Here is a 9,952-nt window from a genome sequence, read left to right on the forward strand (position 1 = left end):
AATGACCACATCCTGGTCTGCAGGTATATTTTGAATGTGTAGGAAGCTGGCTCTGTATATACTATATCAAAGTGACATATAGTGTGCACAGAGTCCAGGGGTTCCCCAGAGGCTTAACAGAGGCTAAAGTAGATAATACTAATGCTCTATTTGTGGTAGTGTGGTCGAGCAGTTAGGCTTATCAGAGGGTAGTGCAAAGCATTTGTTGTATACACACAGACAATAGAAGAAGCACACACTCAAGGACTTAATTCCAGACCAATGGTTTTTATGTATCAAAAATATCTTGTCCTAATTTATTTTTAGAACTACAAGGTTCAAGTTGCAGGTAAGTACTTTAAAAATGTTGTATTTCACACATGTATTAACGGTACTTTGTTTGAAATAGGTAAGCAATACAGTTTTTGCATTATTCTGCAATTTTCAGAAACAGTTCCTGGGGAGAAGAAATGTTAAGTCGGTTTACAGGTAAGTAAAACACTTACAGTTTCAGTCTCTGGGTTTTAGGAAGTCCACCGGTTGGGGTTCAACTTAACCCCAAACACCCACCATCAGCAACATGGGTCCAGTCGGGTGCAGAGGTCAAAGATGAGCATATTTAATGTGGGCTCCTTTGGAGACAGGGTGTACTCGGAATCAGGCCTGCCTGCAGGTAAGTACCAGTGGCTCAGAGGGCAGACCAGGGGGTTTGAAGGAGCACTGGAGGGGCCACAAGTAGGCACCAAACACACACCCTCAGCGGCGCAGGGGTGGCTGGGTGCAAACAGGGCGTCAGAGGTCCAGGGGGTGTCTTGGGCACACCACCAGTCGGACAGGAAGGAGCGCCGCCTTCTGGATGTTGATGCACTGGGGGTCGGTTTCTCCAAGGCCTGGGGTCTGAGGGTGCAGTGTATTCTTAGGTGTTGGATATCTTTGTCCAGAGCTTCGCGGCCCGGGGTCCTCGGGATTCCCTCTGCAGGCGTCATCGTGGAGGGGTGGAGAGGTCAACCCAGGCAGGGCACTTGCTAGCAATCACCTGAGGACCCTCTCTTGCTGGATGGACCAGCTGGACACGGGCCATGGGCATCAGGTTCACAGGGGTCAAGACTCAAGCATCAAGAGTGAGGTGGGAGTCTTTGGTTGTAGATTTTCTTAGACAGAGCTGCTGTCCTCGGGAGTTCTTGGTCCTTTTGGGTGCAGGACAGTCCTCTGGAGTTGGCAGAGGCCACTGGCCCTGCTGGACGCATCATTGGTCTTTGTGCAGGTTCTTTGAAGCAGGAGACAGGCCGGTAGGGCTGGGGCCAAAGCAGTTGTCGTCTTCCTTCTTCTCTGCTGGGGGTTTCAGCTTAGCACTCTTTCTTCTTCTTGTAGGTCGCCAAGAATCTGGTGAGCTGGGTTCAGGGAGGCCCTTAAATCCTAGATTTAGGGGTGTTTTAGGGGTCAGAGGGTAGTAGCCAATGGTTACTGTCTACGAGGGTAGCTACTCCCTCCTTGTGCCCACTCCCTTTGGGGATGGGGGGCACATTCTTACCCCTATTGGTTCCTGTCCTCCCAACCAAGATGGAGGATTCTGCAGGGAGGGGTCCACCTCAGCACCGGACACCTTAGAGGTGGTCCTGGCTGGGGTAGTCACTGCTCCCTGTTTTCCCTAATTTTCCCGCCGGACTTGCCGCTAAAAGTGGAGCTTTGTCCAGGGGGGCGAGCATCTCCACTAGCTGGAGTGACCTGGGGCACTGTAACCTGAGGCGTGAGCCTTTGAAGCTTACTGCCAGGTGTTACAGTTCCTACAGGGAGGAGGTGTCAGGCACCTCCACCCTATGCAGGCTTTTTTTCTGACCCTATATGGTCAGAAACTTGTCTGAAAGTGTCAGGCTGTCACAGACCGGCCAGTCATACACTAGCAGTTTGGCTAACATACAGGGAGCATTTCTAAGATGCCCTCTGTGTGCATTTTTCAATAAATCCCGTACTGGCATCAGTGTGGGTTTATTGTGCTGAGAAGTTTGATACCAAACTTCCCAGTATTCAGTGAAGCCATTATGGTGCTGTGGAGGTCGTAGTGACAAACTCCAATACCATACACTCAATGTGGCCACACTGCACTTACAATGTCTAAGAATGGACTTCGACACTGTAGGGGCATAGTGCTCATGCAGCTATGCCCTCACCTGTGGTACAGTGCACCCTGCTTAGGGCTGTAAGGCCTGCTAGAGGGGTGACTTACCTATGCCACAGGCAGTGGTTTGTGAGCATGGCACCCTGAGACGGGTGCCATGTCGACTTTGTCTTTTTCTCCTCACCAGCACACACAAGCTGCAAGGTGAGGGATCCTTTAGGGTGGCATAATACATGCTAGAGCCCTTAGAAACCTTCCCTGGGTACCTTTTACAAGGGACTTAACTGTGTGCCAGGGTTATGCCAATTGTGGAAAAAAGGGTCCAGTTTTAGGGAAAGAACACTGGGGCCTGGTTAGCAGGGTCCCAGGCCACTTTCAATCAAAGTTGGCATCAACACTAGGCAAAAAGTGTGTGGGGGGGGTAACCATGTCAACAGTGACACTTTCCTACAGAATGCAAAACTTTTCCCAGCACCTAATTGGGCACCATGAGATTTACTTGTCAAATGATTTCCCAGGAAGCCGGAAGTTGGACTTATGTGCCCTATAGCACTCATTGTCCGATTCACAGTCATTTGCATGTATAGGTTCAACTTACTTGTCTAAATGGCTTGATTTACAGAAGTGGAATATGAATTTGAGTTTGTAACTCTATTTACACACAAAATTTAACACCTGTAATATCTAACATTAGGTTGGAGTAAATCTGCTCTCATGGGTGTGGAGTGTGCATTCCATGGTGGGGATGCCATAGAGAGTTTGTGCACACTGACAAATATATGAATTGGTAACTACTCACAAACATTCTCAGTCTGGAAAAGTTTAGAGACTTGGGGCCTCATTTTGAAATGGCGGCAGCGAAAATTACCGCCATATAATGAACAAGGGAAGACTGCCACAGGCAGCACTCCGCCACTGCCAGGCTTCTGCCGATGGCGGATTTCTCTATCCGACAGGGCAGCGCTGCTCCAGATAGAGAACCCTTGTTGCTCCAGCATTTCCCTGGCGGTTTCCCCTGCCAGGGAAAGGCTGGCAGAAGGGGTGCACCGGGGCCCCCGTGCACAGCCCCGTCGCACATGTCACTGTCCGATTTACTGGCAGTGATCTGCGTGACGGGTGCTGCTGCACCTGCCGCCCTGCAGCATGGAGCCGTCGGCAATGTCCTGGCCCAGCATTCCGCTGGGCCGGCTTGCATAAACACTGTGGGGCATATTTATACTCCGTTTGTGCCGAATTTGCGTCGTTTTTTTCGACGCAAAACTAACTCCATATTTATACTTTGGCGTTAGACGCGTCTAGCGCCAAAGTTCATGGAGTTAGCGTCATTTTTTTGCGTGAACACCTTCCTTGCGTTAATGATATGCAAGGTAGGCGTTCCCGTCTTAAAAAATGACTCCGATGCATATGCGTCGTATTTATACTCCCGGGCAAAAATGACGCCCGGGAGTGGGCGGGTCTGAAAAACCCACATTAGCGCCGGATTTTAGCGCCTGGGTCAGGGCAGGCGTTAAGGGACCTGTGGGCTCAGAATGAGCCCAGAGGTGCCCTCCCCTGCCCCCAGGGACACCCCCTGCCACCCTTGCCCACTCCAGGAGGACACCCAAGGATGGAGGGACCCACCCCAGGGACATTAAGGTAAGTCCAGGTAAGTATTTTTTTTATTTTATTTTGTGGCATAGGGGGGCCTGATTTGTGCCCCCCTACATGCCACTATGCCCAATGACCATGCCCAGGGGACATAAGTCCCCTGGGCATGGCCATTGGCAAGGGGGCATGACTCCTGTCTTTGCTAAGACAGGAGTCATTTCAATGGGGGATGGGCGTCGTAAAAAAATGGCGCAAATCGGGTTGTGGCGATTTTTTTTGCCTCAGCCTGACTTGCACCATTTGTGGACGCCCATACGCCATTTTCCCCCTACGCCGGCGCTGCCTGGTGTACGTCGTTTTTTTAACGCAAACCAGACAGCGCTGGCGGCTAACGCCGGCTAACGTCATTGAATAAATACGGCGCCCGCATGGCGCTTCAGAATGGCGTTAGCCGGCGCTAATTTTTTTGGCGCAAAACTGCGTTAGTGCAGTTTTGCGTCAAAAAGATATGGCCCTGTGTATATTATAGTCAGCGGGGTCTTCTAAGGGCTGGCGGTCTATGTTTAGACCACCAGCATGAATGTGGCGTGGAATCCCGTCGTGTTCATAATGAGCCCCTTACTGTTGTTACCAACAGATGTAAATAATTTCTCAGTAACAGAATAAGGGAAAACATCACTAAAATGTGTGTAGTTGTAGGAGATGTGGCTTCTCCACTGGGAAAAACATTTACCGGGTGAACAAAGTTAGAAAAGGTAAATGTCTTAGTAATCATTTTTGTTCTCATATTAAATTGTTTTCCATGAGCAGTTATGTATGTGTGGCTGCTTACGATTGTGAGTACATCCAAAAAGTTGTGACTTGTTGCAAGCTCCCAGCATAGGACATAACTGGAGGAGCCATGACTCCAGGCCGGGTGGCAGCCCAATGTCGCCTCCTCCCTGTGAATGTTTATGTTACTGTTTCGCTTCTGTAATTCTAACTTGCCATTTAAAAACAAAGCCGGTGATTTGTGGTCAGACAGTCTTTGCTTCTGTACACAGACGTTTGGCCTAATTTGCTAGTTGCGTGTCTTTGCATTCTAAAACAGTCATCTGCTGCTCGGGCTGTAAAGCCAAGGCTGCTTCATAACATCTTCAGGCTGGGTAACTTTTCACTTCATAGTTTGTATGGGCCTAAAATACTTTCTTTTCATATATTTCAAACACATGTTTTTTCTACTTGCTGGAAATTCTTGCTTTGGGCATCTGTCATCATTCTCCTCGCTCAGGGAGAAGAGACGGTGACTTCACTAGCCGATAGAGTGAGTGGCCTATTTATAGAACACGAGGTGACACAGGAAGCGGTACACTGCACAGAAGCTTTTTTATCTCATTTTTATGATGCGGTTCTCATGTGCTATATACGTCTTATAGGTATGCATTGAGGTTATTAGAACACTTAATTGCATGTCATTATAGAACACACATGTCCATTGAAGGACTGGGAAGGCAGGATCCATGCCAGGCTTGCTGTGAAACCGCTGTGTAAATAAATTCCATATAAATTATTTGTACGTAATTTATCTTATGTGGGTATCAAGAAACTCTGACATGGTTCTGGACCTACCTTGGATTCCACAGAAAAACATACATGTGAATCCTTGTCATAGCCAGAAAAAATGCCAATGAACCAGCCCCATAGGAGCCTCACTGGGCACCACTGGTCTAGGCGAAAAAACACTCTATCGTCCAAACCCAAGCTTCCCGCTCTACTCTGAGTGGTCCAGATGGGGAGGCCAAGACTTAAAATTTTGAGTGGCCACCCAACAGAGATAATTCTCACTTCAAAATCATCATCCAGTGCACAAATGTATGCATCAAAAAGGCACCATCAGGGCCCGGGAGATTAAGGTACATGTATCTGTTCTACACAGTCCAGTCCTGAGCCGAGGGCAGTCATGAGACTATTAACCCAAGGCAGTGCTTTAAATGAATACATAGTACCAGCCCTACTGTATTTCAATAAAAATCACTGACCCAAGGTCACAGATGTCGCACCTCAGGAACCTATCCTGTCGGCCCATCTACCACTGAAGCTCTGTTTCACCAATCTGCACAAATTTCAAGCCTCTTGTTCAGTTAAACTGCCTCCTCTGTTATTCTCTTTGTATACAGTCAATGTTTTTAAAAGTTATCCTGGAATTGCCAATGTAGGGGAATAATGCCTTTAAAAGTTTAACACAGAAATATATGGCTGCCCCCTTTTCTTTGCTTCTAACTCTTCTGACCCCATCATTCTCCGGGTTAAATGCCACAAAGGTGCCTCTTTGTGGCTTGTTTGGTGATTTAAAAGTTTAGGTAAACACACTTGAAAGGGTTGCATCTCTAGGGTATCACAGCCAGTCTGTAGAAGTGAGGCAAAAACACTCCCAAGATGGCGGCCTTGTATGTCCACTCTCCTGCAGGACAGGCCTGGGAGGGTTGCTGTGGCACCTGGCATACATCCACTACACTCCAAACGAAAACACATTGTCATTTACAACGGCAATAGCTCTAACTCTCACAAATGCAAGACCTAGAGCATTGCAAATGCTTGTCCTAGATAGTGAGGCAGCACTCTTCTAATGTCCAGTGTATGGAATGATCTATCACCTTGCAGTGTAGTGTTATGAAAAAGAAACATGAAAGGGAGATGTTTGAGTTATATGGATTTTAAAGACAGCTTCCACTATGAAGGAAAGGTGATTCTCAGGATCATCCTATCTTTGGGTAAGGTTCATGTGAATACAACTTTTTTGATGCTGGAATAGTCACTAGGAAAGCAGCCTTCCAGTAGCTGCCAATAAGGACATTGAACCTTTTGTTGACGGTACCTTGTTTCTCTTCCTGTGATATTACTTAGGGAACTCTCATTTCCTTTCTAGTCCAACAACTTTTAAGATCTGAGCCTCTGCCAGAGCCTCTAGCTCATCGTCTGAGGGGTGCTAAAGAGTGTGGGGCCCAGTAAGACACAGGTTAGGAATTTTATTATTTGCATCTGAACTTCTTCTTGTCAATCAAACCTGGGGTGTCCTATGAACAGAGATTCTTTGCATATAGCTGTTGGCTGAAAGGTCAGTGTCACAACTCTGCAGAGATCTGCATGGAGAAATAGGCCTCAAACACTAATCCATCAAACAACACCTTATAAAAACCGTTAGGGAAGAATAGGGAATCTTGCGCAGCCTGGATCTCCCATGGACCACTGCCTACTCTTCAAAAATGAAAACAAAACATTTCCTTTAAGGAAAACGGGCTGCAGTTTTAAAAAGAAACTGCTTTATTTAAAAAGCAGACTCAGACATGGTGGTCTGCTGTCCCCATCAGGCCACCATCCCTGTGAGTCTGCCATTCCCAATGGAGCCGCAAATTGCGACATACCTCATGAATATTGATGAGTTAGGTCTTTGCGACCCCATTGGAATCGCTAAATGTGTCTGAGACACACCTGTACATTTCATTTTTGCAACTCTCTAATTGCGATTTGCAAAAAGTCGCAATTAGAGACTCTCAAAATGAAATGGTCATACATCTGGCCCATAGTCTGTAATAGGGACACACATCAAGAACACAAAGTAAATACCAGTCAAAAGACACTGTTTAGACAGATGTGAGAACAGAGCCTAGTGCTCCAGGATCAGGCTTGCAGGAGCTAGAAAAAAAAGAGCAACTGCCAGGGCAAGGCATTGTGGGACAGAGGAGATATCCCTCGCCTTAAAAGGCGCAATCTCGACAGTGATGCCGCCTATCTGCTGTCACTCAACATCATTTATTTCCTTTTTCTTTTGACAATATTCCCTGTTTACAGGATCAGCAATCTGTCACAAACTATTCTTCATTTACAATTGGCTTGTTTTGAAAACAAATACATATGAAATTGAACTTAAGTACTCTATAGACCGGCACATATAAATATGTGAAAATAGTCCATCTTCAGAAGTGATTTTTATCCTTGGTTTAAAGTGCTCCAGGATACCAAACAGGCAGGTAAGTTCAGTGTTTAGAATTGTTGATGAAGATCTCACGATGAAGAGCGCCAAAGTGCCTCTCTTAACATTTGAGAAACATAACAAAATCTAGGGAGAGGGGAGGAATAAAACCTTTATCCAAATTTGATGGTAATGAAGGACCATAACATTTATCCAGTATGACCTTTACCCTTGAAAGATAGTAGCCATCGCCTGATCTACTGTTCTACTACTTGGCGAGACACAGCCAACGCATGCAAATACCTCATCCTCAAGAATGGTTCTGGTGTGATATTAACCGTGCAGATGAAGCATCCATCTTTTGCAACCAATGGTCCTGTCTGGAAGATGACATGCATATCTTAACACCACAAAAACAGCCACAGTATTTGATCAAATTCTTAACTTGCTCTCAAAATTAAAAACAGGTAATAAACTGTAACAACAGAAATAATTGTACAGAGTTTTTAAGGACCAGGTTTACAATCAGTGTATCTTGAACAAAGGATCAACAGCCTTTATAAAACATTGTACTGTTAATTAGGTCCGTAGAAGAAGAAGTTTGTTACAATTTATCAGCAATCAGCATCTGGTAAGCATCATGCTGTTCACCTGCAGAACACGTGCCAGGTGACCTGATGCTTTGTAGCAAGGCTTGCACCAAACATACCCATGTGTACGAGCTCTGTGGTCTGCTACACCGCTCTCATGCTTTTATGAGGGCCAGGCGTCAGTGTTTGCCCGTCAGTGCCCTCATTTAGGCGTAAGCAGTGTATATAAGAGCCTGGTGGTGGGGGGACTTCTTCTCAGCTCATGTGCTTAAAGGGGCGCAGGAGACAAGCTAGGTAGGGTTCTTCTGACACAGTCTGGAGGAGTTGGTTGGGATGGTCATACAGACAAACACCATGGAACTATTACTTTAAGAAAAAACTGGTGAAACATTTTTAACGAGAATAGAGAACATGGAGCTATAAGTGTTGAGCTACAAACACACTCATCCTAATTCTTTCTAACTGGAACACTGTGAGCTTATTTTCTGCTGGTTGTCATTCTGTGTTTAGGTGTCTACAAAATGAAACTCAGCAGCACGGGTTGGAGCTTTCTGTGATGCCAAACAGGTATATGCTGGAATCAACTGCTCGCGGGATCTGAAAAGAAAAAGAAACTTAGAGTGGCCCATCCGCATCAGCCGTAAGATTCCAGATTTAAAGCACACCAGAAATCACGAGCCAGGAAGAAGCTGGATCTATCCCAGACCTTGTGTGTTCTGTTTCTCCCAAAGATGTGTTATGGAGTTTAAGCTGCGTGACAGTGTGGGAAACTCATACTGTACTAAGTGCCACCACGGCCATGAGGCACCAATAAAACCCTGTATTTACCCCACACTGGGTCTGTCTGGTGTCTTGTGTTCTGCTATGTACCAACCTTTTCTGCTTATAGGCATAATGGAATCTGAAGGCAGGTTGCAGAACATCTACTAAGATGTTCAACTTTTTTTTTCTTAAATAAAACTTTCTGAAGTTTTTGAAACTACAAGGCTACTGTGTCGTATTTGTTGATCCCACTGCACATGAGCCAGTAATGAAGGCGGGTAAAGACCCACAAAATAATGTCCTTCGGAGCACTGCAGATAGAGGTGGTTAATATATCCGCATTTGTGGTTAAACATACAGCAGCTATGGAATGGAATGAACATTAAACAAACCTCCCAATTAGTTGAGCAAGATATGCCTTAGTTCTAATTGCACTGAAGCATATATTAGCAATCAGAATTTTACAAAAGTCCAATTTAGTGATGATCTGGATAATTGAATCTGGACTACGAGGAACACACCCTGGGTTGCACAAGGTTCAGGGTGGTTTGTCATCACTTTTACTTAATTCCTTAAGGGCTAAGAACAGTTAATTCCAATGGAGAGGCACTGGGTGTTTAGGTAAACCCTGTGCTCTTCCCTGGGTAAGGCAAAACCTTCACCTTCTTCCCAGTACATCAAGTTATTACCTATGCGCTGGCCTTCATCCTCACATCAGTCACTAGCTTTGAGGAACTCTACCCAATCCCAGAGCAGGTAACAAAACAGGAAATGCTTCACCCACCCTCAGCTGGGTGGTATAACAGCACCACCTGGTTTGTGTCCTGTCCATGGGATCATGAGCCGGAATGCTGAGGTCATTGAGGGGTGCTGGACCACCTACATGTAGTGATGGATTCTCCCTCTGCGGGCCTTTGAAAGAACCTTCTAACCTTTGAGGGAGTGACTTGCATGGGGAGTATTGGGAAG

The 9,952-nt window shown here is 46.1% G+C and overlaps 1 protein-coding gene across 2 annotated transcripts in view; it reads left to right on the plus strand.

Annotated features, from left to right (window-relative positions):
• Positions 1 to 9,055, plus strand: part of SMIM40 (small integral membrane protein 40) — a 53,269-nt gene extending 44,214 nt beyond the window's left edge. For both annotated transcript variants that reach the window (XR_011205104.1, XM_069241862.1), the window contains one exon: positions 8,732 to 9,055. The gene's annotated coding sequence lies outside the window, so the exon portion shown is untranslated. The remainder of the gene's footprint in view (positions 1 to 8,731) is intronic.
• The last annotated feature ends 897 nt before the right edge of the window (positions 9,056 to 9,952 follow it).

This window comes from Pleurodeles waltl, chromosome 6 (assembly GCF_031143425.1).
Source record: "Pleurodeles waltl isolate 20211129_DDA chromosome 6, aPleWal1.hap1.20221129, whole genome shotgun sequence".
Lineage (NCBI taxonomy): Eukaryota > Metazoa > Chordata > Amphibia > Caudata > Salamandridae > Pleurodeles > Pleurodeles waltl.